Here is a 16,266-nt window from a genome sequence, read left to right as displayed (position 1 = left end):
TCCTTCCCCTTCTCCCTGAGTCTTCCCCTGCTTTCATCTTCATCTTGCCTTCTGGTGGGTGGTTTTTTTGTTTTTTGGGGTTTTTTTTTGGAAGTGCCAAGGCAGGGAGTTTCAAAAGCAAAGAACCAGAGACAATAAAAACATGTTTCTTCTGTGTCACACATACAAAGCAGTTGTCTTCAGGAGGCAGAAACTGCAACTCTCTTAGTAACTGGTCTTAATCTACTATATTGAGGTGATTAGTCATATAGATATTTCTGGGCTACTTCTACACTAAATGCACGTAGGTCAATATTAGAAAAGACCTGTGTTAACACCATTAAGAATGACATGAAACACTTGATAAATAGTGTCCACCAAAAGATTTTTTTTAAATACTGATGTTCCTGTACCACTTCATCACATACAAGTTGCTGGTGAATTTTAAGAACTGGTTCTAGAAAACAACATAGTAAAAGTAAGAACTAGTAGCTGTGTCCTGTCCTTTTAGGATGCAAGAGTTCCTCTGAACAGACCAGAAGGGATAGGGCTGGAGAACAGCATTTCATCTCATGAAGAGCTTCTCTGGCATTTGACTGCAGTCTGACTTGTATAAAACAAATTCAGCTTTTTAGATTACTAGGTTTAATAAAATCCCAAACAGAGAAATATTCCCAGACTGAAAAGAAAACACAATATAATTTTACACAGGCTTAGGAACATCAATAAGCAGTAGATGGGACTGCTGTGGATTGAATTGGAAACCGTCTTTTAGAATCCTGTCACTGTGGTAGATAAGCACCACATAAAATGTAGCTTTAATATTTGAAACCTAGAAACATCGCAGCTCAAAGAGTTTTTATTAAGGGAGCTGGAGTATTGCTTTGCTAGCTCACTTGAAAGGGGTTTATAGATACATTTCATAATTACATTCTTTGTGTTAAAAGTAAAATTAGCCTGCAAAACACTCAGAAGAGACATTTGGAGTTTTATAGTCAATGTTTATTTGTCTAAAAGAGTGTCTTTCTGGACATCCCGGTCTAGTGTGAATAATGGCAGAAGCAAAGCTGGTATTTGCTTTAAAGTTTCTCACAGATGTCTTCGGACACAGTTTTCTGTGTGTGAAACTGGGACAAGTGTGATACCAAACCACTGTATGATGCCAGAAAGTGTGTTTAGGAAAGCTTAAGGATGGCAGAAAGGATCACAGAGGTGTACTGAAGTAGAAAGCAGTCACTGTCCTGTTTTTTCTCCCCCATTCTCCAGGTTCAGAGATGTCCGTTTTGTTCCAATACAGGATAAAACTCTAGATCAAAGCCTGAAAACTTTCATGAAATACAGTTATTTGTGGCCATCTCAAAGGCTGAGGAGGATTTGGGAATGAGGTCATGGGAATGAACGAGGGCATGGCATTAGCCCTCATGCAGGGCTTCCATGGAGCTGTTCATATCACTCCTTATTTTTCAGTTAATTTCCATTGAGAAGAAAATGTGTTCACAGAACTGGGTGGACATCAACAGTGCTATAGTAATGATGCAGGTGTGTAGGATTCCTGAACGTTGCCTGAGTGGTGAATGCATTCAATAAAAGAATTTGAGGAATTGGAAGGAAGTTCTATATAGTATATTCACTGGGATTTGCATGTTTTGGTAGTGTTTTGATTATTCAGATAGTTTTACAAATCTGTTTTGTTTACTGTAGTCAGATTATACGAACCAAAACACGTCTGTGACCACACTGCAGTGGGCTTCTAGGTAAAAGCAGTAATACTTCACTCCCATGGTGTGTGTATACTTTCTGGGGGTTGGAGTGATGTCCTTGGATGCTAACATGGTAATTCTGGGTTGTTTTTCTTTCCTGAAAACTTCAGTAGTCGCTGCAATTAAATACATGGTAATTCTGATTCTTTTTTTTCCCGAAACTTCAATAGTTGCTGCAATTAAAATCGTAGACGTTGCACTTGGAGGAAACTGATTGTTGTTGAAAAGATAATGGGGCTAATAAAGCTGCAGTAGTTCATCCTTCTGAGTCCTAACGCAATCTTTTGTTTGTGCTGTGAGAAACAGGAAACAAACAATGTGCCATCTTGTGGCTTCTGTAGCCACTGCAGTTAGTTTAATAGAGAACAATCAAGTGTTAGCTGAAAGATTTTTTCATGCCCTTTCCTTTTATCTGATGAGTTTCATACAAGCTGTAGTTGAGAGAAGAAGTGGGAAAGGGGACTCTTTTTGGAGAGGAAGAACATTGTAGGCCACTGAAAATTTATTGAGGTGAAGCATTGGAATTGCATTATTTTTTATTTTTCTCCCTTGCCCTTATTTTTCCTCCAGATAATGACATCCTTCAGCAATTTGCTATAATCGTTCTTCACTTGTCTACATGTAATGCTCTTTGCAATGGTAAAGCCGTGTTCCGTTTGTGTATTCTACTTGTACTTCATAATTAAAACAATTAACATGCTGGCTGCTGTGTCTTTTAGATGGAAGCTTTTAGTGGTTTATAAACAGGTCACAGCTTAACTGGGTGCATCGTTTTACTTGACTAGCTTCAATATAGACAATAAAATATGTTATTTTTCTACTGCGAACAGTGTAGCAATGACCAGATTTTACCTGGATTATGGAGAAAGGCAGCATAGTAAAACCCACCAAAAAAAACCCCAATTATTTTGCAGCCCTAGGTCATACTTCTAAGAAACCTTTGTCCTCCTTTTGATTAATTTTGTGGCATATTTTTACAGTTTACCTATGCAAAACTGTGAAACAGATTATTTCATGAAGAACTAAAATGCTTTTAAACAGAAATATGGAGTTATAGCCAGCGAAGTTCTACTGCAGTGTCAGGAATGATACCTCTGAGCCAGAGTGGCACAAAATGTAGGAAATAATGGGGCATTTGTGTGGGCAGGAGTCAACTCTGAGATCAGTTCATGTATTAACAGCCACGCCAGGCCACTTTCCTATGAGCTCTCGGCAGGAGACCTGCTGTCTCTAGGAGAAGGAACGAGAGGAGAGGGCTCCCTTTGCTGTGATACCATCTGCAGTGGGAGCGAGTATTGCAGAGAGCACAGAAGCAACGGTTTTAATAAGCAAAAGAAGATGGTAGATCTGTGGAAGGAAGCAAAGCAAGTGCCATTGCAGGGATTTTGTTCCTTGTGGCTGCCCCAGAGATGCCAGTGACAATGACCAGAAATCCAGCTATGGGGACCAAGATGAGACCACAGTGATGACATTGCAGTTCTGGGAGATCATCATCTCTTCTAATTTGAATAATTTCCCTTACTTTTAGAAGAAATGGTGTATCTGAATTTGGTATTTTTTTTTTCCTTTTTTAGATGAATAAAACCAGTATGCATCAGGTATCTGAGAATTAATAGTGCCAAAGTCACAGACCTCACTGATAACTGGAAGGACTTAGTAATAATTTGTCATGTCTTTTATACAGCACCTGCAAATTTCCTGTCCTCATAATCTTACTTTAGGTTTCACCTGTACAGATTAGCTTGATTCACAGATGAGCAATGTGAATCAGCTTTGACCAGGTCATTCAGTACCTGCATCCATTCTTCACTGTAAAAATTAACACATAGTGTAGGGAGAAGTAAAATAAATGCATTAGTACACTGAGACTTCAGAGTTCCAGCATAAGCTATGGATTGATTAACCCCTGAGTGTCTGAAACTGACAGTGATTTATTTTCATATCAAAGTTTATTTGCAACTTACTTGCTTCATCTACAGGATACCTTTATGGCAATTTTTTTCTTTCTATTAAAGTATCAGATAAGCAAACCTGCTTATTCAGATTTAACTGTATGATAAAACCTCATGAAAAAGGGGTAGGTTTTGATCTCTTTAAATTTTATTCAGACAAATTCATTAACCTTCCTGTTTACTAAAGCTACATCCTCTCATGTTTGAGTGTTTGTGAAAGCTTGAAATTGATAGTTTAACCACCCTTCTTGAGGAAACACTATTGGAACATAGACTTTCACTATCTTGCTAAGTATTTACCTACTTCTGAATTTCTTTTTACAGAGAAGTTGTCTGGCAGGTTTATGATGGAACAACTGTGGCAGGATATGGAGAATTCATACTTTCTTGACTCTACGCAGCAAGTTTAGAGTCTCACTGCTTGAAAAATATATGAAATGTTGGATGAGAACTGAAGATTTACATATATTCCTACTTCTGAGAATGATCCTGTTATGTCAGATCAGAAGTATGAAAGAGCAGGATAAAGAAATGCTTTCTCTCTATCCGCACAAATACTTTTTTGAATTCAGAACTCTGTCTCATTCGAAGAGAAAGCGCGTTCCACGTTTGCAGTCATTCAAGCTGTTGTGCAAGCGCTGGTCAAGTCAGACCCCAGTTGGATCTGTCTTGGTTTCAGCCAGAATTTGGCACCGAGATGACTTGACTCTGTCTGATGATTTGACACCTTTGTGTGACTCATTCCTTCAGCTAGATTATTTTTGCACATGTTTCTGATCAGATACCACTTCATTATTGCCGAACAAGAAGGTTGTAAGCGTTTAGATATTAATCTTGGAAAACCAGCAGCATGATTTGGCCTTTATGAGCAAATGTAATTTCTCTTTAATCTCTTGAAACACAGAGATTATTTGCAACACATGCTTCAGTGTGATACTTAATACTTGGAAAAATGTTCTCTCCCAGTGGTCGTAATCTCATGTTTGAAATTTTAAAAGGGAGTCAAGCAACTACTGGGCAACAAAAAGGCAAACTTTCTTATACAAAAAGCTCAAAAGTACAAACCACAAAAAATTGTATGGAATGAATTTCTGTAGAAAGTGTTTGAGAATTTGTAGTCCAGACCAGCCTCATAAAATGGAAAGAAAGTAGGATAAATATCTCTGTGTGTACAAAAGGCTGGGGAAAAAAGGGAAAGGGAAAAAAAAAAAAAAAAAAAAAAGAAAAGAAAAGCAGCATGCTGCGTGGAGAATGTTTTAATAGAAATATCCTATATATCTATGTATGTTATAGAAAACATCTCTGATATCTTAAATATTATTCTCTCTATAAATAAAGGTATAAAGGTTTCAAGCTCATATATTGATATTTAAGATTCACAGCATATTTACCCTGTTTAGATTTTAGACCCCTCCATGGGAGGAGTCAAGTTGAAGCTCCTGCTCAAATTTGGGTCAATATTGGTTTCAGAGACTGTTGTTGAGGGCTTTGTCCAACCTAGTCTTGGAAACCTCCAAGGCTGAAGACTGCGCAGCCTCTCTAGACAACCCATTCCAATGCTTGAATTCTTGCAGTGATAGTCAGGATGGCAGCTTTGTGCTCCTTCTCTGATTTCTTTCTTTACAAATTTGAGTCTTCAGTTGGCCCTAGTTGAGCCTAGAAAAGGAGAAAATTGTTGTGAGATTGATGTTGAAAAAACGTCTCTAAAAAGACATCATTGTTCTGCTATTTAATGTATCCTGTTTATTTTATTGAGCTTATTTAGCAATTTTTAGACCTCTTACTGTCATTATTATATTTTCTGATTTATTTGGCTTTTTTTTTTTTTTTCTGTTGTTAATAACTGGGAACTTTGTCCTTCCTTGCCCTGATCCACAGTGTATGTGTATTAGGTTACTTTGTGCCAGGATTCTTCCTTTTTTCCTGAGGATCCTATGTAACTGCACATTGTATTTAGTTCTTTTGCACACTTTCCTTTTTCTGAACCACATGAATTTCCACAAACATCCATTCTTGGCTTAATTCTTGCAGTGTATGGAGGAATAGGAAGCAAATATCCTAAAGTATAAAAAATGTTGAAGCCAAGTGAGGAAATGTAGGGAAGAAATCAATAGTTACTTAGTTTATTTTGGAGGAAATTTTTAGGAATGTGATATGGATTCCTGAACTTCTTAAATGTTTCTGGAAATATTTCTCTTACTATAGCAGGTGTAGCAGTTGTGCAGGCATATTCCTAGGCCAAGTGTACAATACTGAAAAATACAAGTTGTTTTGCTTAATTTTTAATCTTTTTTTTTTTTGGTGATTCTTGTAGTCTGTACAGTGGCCTTTTCAAATGTGCAGTCACTTGAAAATATATTTTAATAATGTATCTGTTTTGGTCTGGGTTGAGTGTCTCTACAATCAGTGAACATTCATTAAGGGCACACAAGCTGGCACATGCAGGTAGTTATATGCAAAATTATGGAGATAAAATTGTTGTATTTTCCATGTTCTTTTTGAAACCTGGAAAGTTTCTATTATAAGGGCATCCTGTGTATTCGCTGAAACTGTTTCAGGAGGCTGATAGACTAGTGTGAACCTCGAATATTCACATATAGCCTTGGCAATTATGAGCAATACTCTAAAGGAGTCTTCAGAAGACAGGGAGAGAAAAGATGGTTCACTCATTAAAGTTCACATTTAAAATAAGTTTATAGCAAAGACAATATTATTTACGAAGACCACCTTGGAAAATTCCAGGTTTTGTGTTTTTAATAATTTGAAATTGCTCTTAATGAATCATTATGTTTTATTAGTACTTCTGCAAAATTTATTCAGATTTGTTGTATCCATTATTTTGAAAACTACTTCAAGGCTGCCTATTTTAAATGCATTTGGTGAGAAAAGAAATTAATAAGGATTTTTAAAATTGGTATATTAGCATTAAAAATAATCAAAGTTGCATTTAAATAAGGTTAATTTAAATGTAAATGCACTTTGTGTAAATAGAACTGTTCTTACTAATCTGCCATAAGTCATTGACTGGGATCAAAAGATTTTTAAAATGGCTTTCACATCAGGTGTTAACTATTAGTAAGGAAAAAAAAAAAACTTATTTTGAGAAGCCTGGACTTCAAAGTATTCTTAAATTTCTTTTGTGTGAAACGCTTGCTTGATATCATAGGGAAACTAGATTTGCGTACTACGATGGCAGTAGATGAGCTTTTCCATTTGGATTTTATAGCCCTTGAGTCTGGGTTGAGAGGTAACCCTCAAAACTTAAAAAAAACCAATATAGCTGATAAAAAACGTAGAACTGATAGGGCCTACAAGTAGCAGAATTGCTTTATTCTACCCATACAAGACTCCATGTCACCTGGCGGGGGGGAGAGGATTCCACTGAGGTAGGAAGTCTGTGAGATCCTGGTGTTGGGGATGCTTTCAAATGCTGCCACAAGGAATCTTGCTCCAAGCAGAGCATTAAAGTGTGTTATCACACACATCGCATGGCTGTTTCCATAGGCAGGCAAGGATATTACTGCAAGTTGCAGAGATTTTTATTGTAGCAAGGGCTCTGGTATGAGGGAGACTAAATTTAGCTGAAGTCTCGCCTGAGGCTGAGGGGGCCTACGGGAGAGATGGGGAGGGACTTTTTATCAGGGAGTGTAGTGATAGGATGAGGGGTAATGGTTTCAAACTGAAGGAGGGGAGATTTAGATTAGATATTAGGAGGAAATTCTTTACTGTGAGGGTGGTGAGATGCTGGCACAGGTTGCCCAGGGAAGTTGTGGATGCCCCATCCCTGGAAGTGTTCAAGACCAGGTTGGATGGGGCTTTGAGCAACCTGGTCTAGTGGGAGGTGTCCCTGCCCATGTCAGGAGGGTGGAACTCGATGATCTTTAAGGTCCCTTCCAACCTGAGCCATCTATGATTGTATCTCAGAGAAGAGGGAAACAGGCTGAAGTTGCTCCTTGCGGACTGCTTGGCTCCTCACATCAAGAGCGTCATGTAAAGCACTTCCCAGTGTCCTTCTGCAGTTTTCCCTTGGCAGTGGGGTTTAATCTGGATGCACAAAGGCATTCAGGGCAGAATAATGCAGGCAGCTAGTGCTGGGTGATTATTGTGCTTCAGATTTGAGCGTTAGCTCCTTTTAGTGATGCCTGCGCCATGTAGACAATCTCTCAGAGGCACATCCCATTCCTGGTTTTGCTCTGTGTTTGCTGAAGTTCAGCTCTTAACACCTACTACTGCAGAAACTTTGCCAGTACAGACTCACTAAATGAAACTAAATTTTGTTTGGAAACTCATATTCCCTTGTTTATTGTTTTTATTAGTTACTAGCAGTACAGTAAAAGGAAATCTGATGTTGTCATTAAGAATATTCAGTAGGGGGAAAAATCATCATCGGTCAAGTGTACCAGTTACAATAGCATAGACTTGTCTACTTATCTTAGAACCAGTTATATCATCACCATTCTGCTTAAAACAAACGTCAGGGCTGATGGAGAATGTGTATTTAATGCTAACCATCCTTTGTCCATATCAGAAGGTATCCTTCAAAAAAGTTACAAAATATTTTAAAGTCTCTAAAAGAAGTAATGTGTTTTACATCTCACCCATGTTTACGTATTTGCTGATTTTATTATTATGCACTTTATCTCATTACTTTTAATATCAACAAGAGTATAGTAAATGAGATTCTGTGCTAATTGGTTGCATAATGTCATTAAGATACGAAGACTCTGGACTGCCACAGGACAAGGATGGGAAGTAAAATCCAAAGACTATTAAATTGGAAATTCTAGTTTCTTTAATGAAGTACAAAAATTAATTAATATGAATTTGCTAGATCCAGTTGTAGATACACTGGTGGCTGATTTCCCCTTTACAGCACCTTCCAAGCTGTGTTTAAAAGTCTCTTGGCCAGTGTATCTTCCTTTTAATATGTTTATCAACCCTCAGTCGGATGCTGAAGCATCTTGTACCAGAAGTGCTAACTTAGTTTTCATTAGAGAATCTCTTGGTGAAAGTATGAAAATGTATTTTTCAGCATCTGTAATATTATCTAAATGTGAGCAAGAAGGAGGCTTGAGAAATGCCTTTCTCTTATGACAGAAATAGTTATAATAGCAGAAACACGGTAAGATGTGAGCGTCAAGATGTCTGAGCCAGAGGAATGGAGGTGTAATCAGAAATTTGAGGAACAGAGGCTGAAACAAGCTGGGACAGTGAAGGGAAGAAAGGTGGAGGAGAACAGAATCGGTAGGAGCAGCTGGAAGGAGGACAAAGGAACCTGCACCCAAGGCGGCACACTCTAGGGGAACCCAAATCCAGTGGATTTAGAAAAATCTAGGCATTTCTTCATATATTACTGATGCTATAACAAACAAATGATATATTTTATATAGGAAACGTATTCTAAGTGTATGTCAAAGAAAGCTTGATTAGGGCAAATTAGAGATTTAGTACAAAACAAAGTTACTTTAACTAGAGAAAGTCATTATAATTATTCTGTCGTAGCTACCACAGCTGAGTGTGGTATGAACTGAGAACACCTACTACTAGTAGAAATGCTTGATTCCACCTATACAATCACTTTTCAGCCTGTTACTTTGACAAAGTTTACATGTTAAGCTAAAATTTTCATTGCTCTGTTTCTGTGTCTCAGGCTAACTGATCTGATCATTTGTGTCTGTGTTTTCACAGTTTTAGCAAGTATTATTTCATTACTTATGGACTCATATTAGGGAGTGAAAAGACATCTATTTTCAAAAATAATTAACTAAACCTGGAATTCTTTTCTGTATTCCTGGTAATCTAGCACTTTTAGAATCATAGAATTGTCCAGTTTGGAAGGGACCTTTAAGATCATCTAGTCCAACCATCAACCTAACTCTGATAAAAAACAACAAAAAAAACATACCACAACAAGTCACTAAATCAAGTCACTAAGCACTATGTCAACCTGTCTTTTAAATATCTCCAGGGATGGTGCCTCAACCACTTCCCTGGGCAGCCCATTCCAATGCTTAATAACCCTTTCAACATAAAAATTTTTCCTAATATCCAATCTGAACCTCCCCTGGTGCAACTTGAAGCCATTTTCTCTTGTCCTGTTGCCTGTGACTCGGGAGAAGAGACCGACCCCCGCCTCTCTGCACCCTCCTTTCAGGTAGTTGTAGAGAGCGATAACGTCTCCCCTCAGCCTCCTTTTCTCCAGGCTGAACACCCCCAGCTCCCTCAGCCTCTCCTCATAAGACTTATTCTCCAGACCCGTCACCAGTTTCGTTGCCCTTCTCTGGACCTGCTCCAGCACCTCAATGTCTTTTTTTGTGTAGAAGAGCCAGGTGACCTTTGGTAAGGGTAGTCCTTCTGAAAATGCAACCAAATTTGGCTGAGTTACAATCCAGAGTTCGCACAGGCGTGCTCTATATTTGCTAGAGATAATAATTAAGCCTTCAAAGAGCTATTTTTTCTTGCACATGCTGAAGGGTGTTACTGCTCCTCCTGCTAACCAGAGTACGTGGGTCCTGTTTTCCCAAGGATTAAGCATGATTAGCTCCAAGATGAAGTCAGCCTTTCGCAGTAACAACTGCTCCATCCTTGGATGCGTTTGTGCACTGAAACTGAAAGCGCAGAACCTTTCCCTTTTTATGCCCCAGAATAATAAGCCAAACTGAGCAACAGACTGTATTAGCTTGGGAACAGCTCTGTGTTAACACGGCTACATTTTGAGTTCAAGTATCTTAGAAACTGGGCATTAGTGATTATATGAATCCATCTGTCTGGATGGGTTCTGAGAAAGAAAGGGTAAGGGAAGTACAGCTGGGAACCAGTAGGGGAGAGGGGAAACGTGAACACTCAGACGACAAACTCTGAGGCAAACTAGAGCACAGAGAAATAACAAAAACCAACCAACCAACAAACAAACCTAAAATCTAAACCCACCTTCACGCTAATCTTGGATGCTTAATTTATCCATGCATTATAATTCAGGATTTACTCAGCCTTATGAAGCACATGAAGTATGTAAGAAAACTCATGTTGGCATCAGCTGTGTGTTTTTGTTTTTTGATCTTGCTGCAAATTAGACCCAATGCTTTCAAACTGAATAGCGAGAAAATTAGGCATATGCAATGACCACATGCGATAATGTTGTTTTAAATGGCTTTCCCAGCGGAACATAGAAACACTTTAGCAGAAGAGGGGGTCAAAGCCAGCAGTCAAGGGAATGATTTAGTTATTTTATCTCTAAGATCTTCTTGATTATCTGTACACACTCACTGTTCTGGTGCAGACGAGATAAAAGTCTTGAAAACAATTTCACTCAGATAACCCTAATTTATTTCCAGAAGAGAGGGGAGAAAATAAAGTTCAGATTCCTAGTTTTTCCTTAGCTATCACAGATTGTATATTTTCTTCAGACCAAGGAATGTGCTTTGCCCAGTTAAACAGTAGGTACATATGATGTTCCATATGGGTAAGTGATTTTAATGATGATTCTGAAAAGCTTAATCAGATGGCAAATGTAACATCTGTTTACATATCTCCATTAGAGATAACTAACATTCTTTTCAAAGTCACCCTCAGGGTCTGGGGAGAAAATATCGTGGGATAACTCAGTGGTTCATTACTGGAGAAACTGAGGATTATTCTTTTTGTAATTAACATCAATAACTACAGAATTGCAAAAGGTCTTGTAAAATATGGAAATTACCATAATCAGAATGATTTAGAATCTGATGAGATCTGGCTCTAGAAACAGAAATGCGACTGTAATGAAGATGGAAATGCTAAGGACCAGATTCTGAACTGCTTTTGACTGTTTAAATATGAAGTTTGTTTGCACACAGGGAGGGAGACAGACCTTTAATTCCATGTATCCTCTCATTAGTTGTACCAAGTGCGGTACGTGTGTCCTAAAGTATAGTTCAGTGCCCAGTCCGGCTTTGTTCTGGTTGCAGTGTTGGTCAGCCGTTTGTGAGACAGGGTTAGAGTCACAATCTCAAGCAAACAGGGGCCTTTGCACATTGAATGTGTTTTGCTTATTATAAATTGTCTAACTGGGCTTTAATGTCTCACCAAGCTTGCAGATTTAAAAATGAGATGAAATTGATTGCCTTTCAGGATTGAGACTAAATTGGATCTGAGGTGTTGCAGTATGAATGCTGTGATATTTTTACATTTTACAGGTAAATTGACAACTTTAATGAGAAAACCTGTAACTGAAAAGAATTGCCACGTTGGCAGTGTTGGCTTCATTGTGGTGAGCACTTTTCTTACAGGGTAGTTCCATTAAGATATCACAATCCCAGGCAAAATCCATGTGCTATTTACTCACCTGCTTGCTGTGTTTGAGCCCACTGGTTTTTGCTGAGCCCTCTAGGCCACCTGTGAAGTAAGGTTCTCTTCCAAACCTCTTTTTGTGACTACTGAAACCTGCTAGTAAGGTCCTACTATCAAAATTCTTCTACACATCCTGATGCATGCTATTCTGCATTGCTCCAGACTTGTGGGTTCATTGTTTCACAGTTTTCCAGATGTATGATAGTCAAAGCAGAGATTTGAACATTGCAAAAGGGATCTATGAGGTAATACTTTGTTTTAAGCTACACTGGCACCCAGTTCCTGCCCTCAGCAGATGAACACCCTGATCCCTCAGCAGGCTCCTACACTGCCACTTCTTGTTTTCATTCCAGATCCACACTGACAGCAGAGGTCTGCCATGAAGTTATTGAAGTAATTGCAGTAATTCATGAACTGACTGGAAAAGCAGGTTGGCAGAGAAGGAACTGGTGGTCCTGGTGAGCACCAAGTTGACCATGAACCAGCCCTTGCAGCAAAAGAGGCCAACGGCCTCCTGGGTTGCATTTGGCAGAGCATTGCCAGCAGGTTGAGGGAGATGATCCTTTCCCTCTGCTTTGCACTGGTTCCTTCCCACCTCAACTATTGAGTGATTCTGTGATCTGGGTCTACATGAAAGTGTCCGCACTGTCCTTGGGATGCTGACATAAGTGAAACAGAAAAGCATAGCTCAGCTGGAGCTGGGAATGTTTTACTTGTTTGGTAACTAGTGAGGGTACCACAGAACACATTTTTGACTGCCCTCGAACTATACACTAATGCCAGTAGATTTTGCCGAATGGTTTTTAATCTGTAAGAGATTCTGGAGGTGGGTGTGTTCCTCGTACAGGGAGAGGTTCAAGAAAACAAGACAGTAGCACACCCTGTACATTGATTGCCAGTCACCTGTCCGCATACACCCATGGGAAACAAAGATATGCGCCCAAATATTTCTCGTACTACAGTAAGGAAGAGTCAGAATGAACACTTCAGTTTGGTGGTGAAGTACAAAGTAAATGTAATGGAATTTATTTAATTGACGTGATGTGTTGTACCTAAAGTAGTATAGTAGATTACAGACATTCTGTTGTGGCATTAAAAAAAAAAAGATCTTAGTGATGAATCAACATAATGATTGCTGGGATTTTGTTTTGTTCTTTTGTTTCTGTCAAAACTAAAATGTATCCTGAAGTATTTACTTGTCTGTGTTTTGATGCTTAGAGAAAGGAGGAGCATGAAACAACTTTCAGTCTACCTTTTAGCAAAATGATTAGGGGAGAAGTCAGATTCTGGAAAGTATGTGGTTGAGAACGGGGTAATCAATGAGAAGTGTGTTCAAGTTTCATTTAGAAGTCACTGTTAAGTCTTGGTTTTGTTGGTTTGAGGATTTTTTTTTTTATGATTATTATTTTTTGAGGATTAGCATTTACAGTCTGAGAGCTCTGACGTCTTCCTTTATCTGCTCTCTTTCATGCAACATTTTATTTTAGAATCATAGACAATTAAATCCATACTGAGTAACCACTTGTTATCAATCAAGATGAAGCCAGATCAAATTCAGGCAGTAAGTACCTGATTGCTAGGCAGTTGCTATCACAGCTAAACAAGCTAAAATCAGCTTAGGCTGAGATGAGCTCAGGCAAGACACCCTGCACTCTCAGGCTTTTCCTACTAGTCATGAAATCATATGTTTTTTGGCTGGGCTTTATCCAGTACTCTTTAGGAACAAGCAACCCAGCACAGAGGGTCTCATCTCTTTTGGCTGGGATTGTTTGTTTTTGCTGGACAACTTGAGCAGGATCCTGAACTGAGATACTCTGAAGAGTGCAAAGTCTTGGGTTTAGGTCAAGATAAATCTGTTGAGTCACATCTAGAGAAAGTTCAATACTCTCTGTTAGACTCCATGGCAACCTTGTCTTAGGTGAGTGTCTCAACACATGAGCTATTGTGGAAAATGAGGTCATACTTCCAGTAGTTTTGTAAATATAGCTTTTATTTTGCTTTCTTTTTTTGAACAGGTAATTCAAATACAATCTGAGTCATGGTGTGTGTTTTTGTGTTTGTTGAAGCAGAAGGATGCTTATTTCAGTAAGATCAAAATATTAACTTCTAATATTGATTTAGTGTGAACTTCTGTTTTAATTGGGTGGGTAGATTGCATTTGGATGGTAAATACAGACATATTGGCAAAACACAGATCTTTACAAAAGCTTTCTTTCCGGAGGAAAGTGAATCTCAAATGTCTAAGAAGAGAAAAATTATGAAGAAGATTGAAGGTCATAGAAGGCATTCAATCAAGAAGTTATTTGTTTGGCTTTATGTAGATAATTGGGGTTTGAATTTTGCTGCCAAAATTCCAGCTATACATAAATTATTTTCTGCCTGTAAAAGTTTTGTAAATTATTTGGCTGTTAGGAGATAAAAATCTCTGAGTATTTTTTAAGTCTGCACTGGTTACTTTCAACTTGTGACACAAAAAAAACTTGTAACATGAAAGTATGCGCATATGTCCTCAGATACCACAGGGCACATGAGAGCAGGTTCTCCAGGGACTGCATTTGTGCATTTCACTCCCCGATTCCTTTAATTCATGAGTCATGAACATGGAGGCATAAAAAAAAAATCCATATTAAAATACCCGATTGTCAGGGCACTGTGTTGACGAGCTGCTCGCTGGAGGACAGGAACAGCCAGGCCTGGACCCACCATCCCCAACCAGGGTCCAGGGCAGCTGAGGGCAGCTCCAGCCCCATCATCCCTCGGACACGTCTGTGGAGACTGGACTGGGAGGAGACCAGGCTGGGGTGCCAGCCCAGGGGTTGGCCCAGCTCAGCAGGGCCCATGGCTGTGGTGGAGCTGGAGACCATATCCTACAGGGGAAGTCCCTGGAGCTGGGACTGATGGCACCAGGCTGGACTGAAATGGGGTCCTGGGCCAGGTTGGGGGAGGCCCTCCGGGAGGTGGGCAGGGACAGTCAGGTCTCATAGTGCCCTCAGGGCCCTGACAGTGCTCTCTTCAGATTGGTGTTTAAAGGTACATTGTCTTGCAAACCACTCCACAAAGAACAGAGGATTTAGAAGACAAAAGGCATGCAATTAAACTTTCATCCACCTTTCACTCTTCGAAATCCTTTGTCAACAAATTTAGAAAATCTAATCCCCTGATAATCTACTAACAGCTGTCAAAAGATGTTGACCAAAAAGGTATTATTTCTTTTCTAAAAGAGAATGGTCTATTAGTATTTAATGCACACTAGGGTCCTCTTTTGCCATGTTGAATGTCCTCGGATAATTAATATGAGGCTGATTTATTTTGGATTTTTTAATAGTTTCTGTAGTTTTCTCACATTCTTTCAGCTCGTTGGCAGTTCCACAGTATGAATTTTCCAGACTGAAATAGTTTGTCTTCACCTGCCAAGATCTACAATCAGAATTTAAAAAAAAAAAATAGTTGGGAGGAAAGAATGAGGTAAACGCGGCTGAGCTGGCTCTTGCCAACTAGTTGTCTTTGGAAAGATGAAATAATCATCACTTCTGTCAAACAATTAGCATAATTTACATGAAGGTGACTTTCTAATGTGGTTTATACTAGTTGGGTGTCTCAAGCAGAAACACTAAAGACTGACTGACCAGTCAGACATCAAAAGACATGCTCTGCGCTAGGGGACATTTGTTGAGTAAAGGCAGCATTTGCAACACTTCTATAAGCATTAGTGGTTTTTATGTTTTTTATATTCTGGACAACCTGTTCCTGTGCTTGATCGCATTCATGGTAATTTTGTTTTTCTTGACATCTGATCACAGTTCCTTTGGTGCAGTTTGTGTTAATTGGCCCTTGCCTTTTGCTGTGCAGCTCTGGAGAGAGTCTGGCTCTGGCCTTCCTGTCGCCATCCATTTAAGAAGAGGGTCAGCTGGATTTGCCCCTAATCCTCTTTCCTGGCCTGAAAATAGCTTTTTCATCCTGTCCATGTAGACCATGTACTCCAGCCCGCTGACCATCTTGATGACTCTCCACTGAATTCACTTCAGTTTGTTCATCTCTCTCTGTTACTGGGTAGCCCCAGACAGACACAGTATTTCAGATGTGCTTTCTTCATACTCAGTGGAAGTGAAGAATCACTTTCTCTGATGTCCTTTCTATACTCCTACTAGTGCAGACCCGTATATGGTTTACCTTCATTGCTGTAAGGGCACACTGCTGACTACAGTTCAACTTGTCCATCAGGATCCCCAGCTCCTTCTCCCTTCTCT

The 16,266-nt window shown here is 39.2% G+C and overlaps 1 protein-coding gene across 3 annotated transcripts in view; it reads left to right on the top strand.

The window, feature by feature from the left end:
* Nucleotides 1-16,266, top strand: part of DLG2 (discs large MAGUK scaffold protein 2) — a 673,276-nt gene that overhangs the window by 179,114 nt on the left and 477,896 nt on the right. The gene's annotated exons all lie outside the window — the stretch shown is intronic.

The sequence above is a fragment of the Numenius arquata genome, chromosome 1, assembly GCF_964106895.1.
Source record: "Numenius arquata chromosome 1, bNumArq3.hap1.1, whole genome shotgun sequence".
NCBI lineage: Eukaryota > Metazoa > Chordata > Aves > Charadriiformes > Scolopacidae > Numenius > Numenius arquata.
Note: the sequence above shows the minus strand (reverse complement) of the source record. Positions and strands in the feature narration are given on the sequence as shown.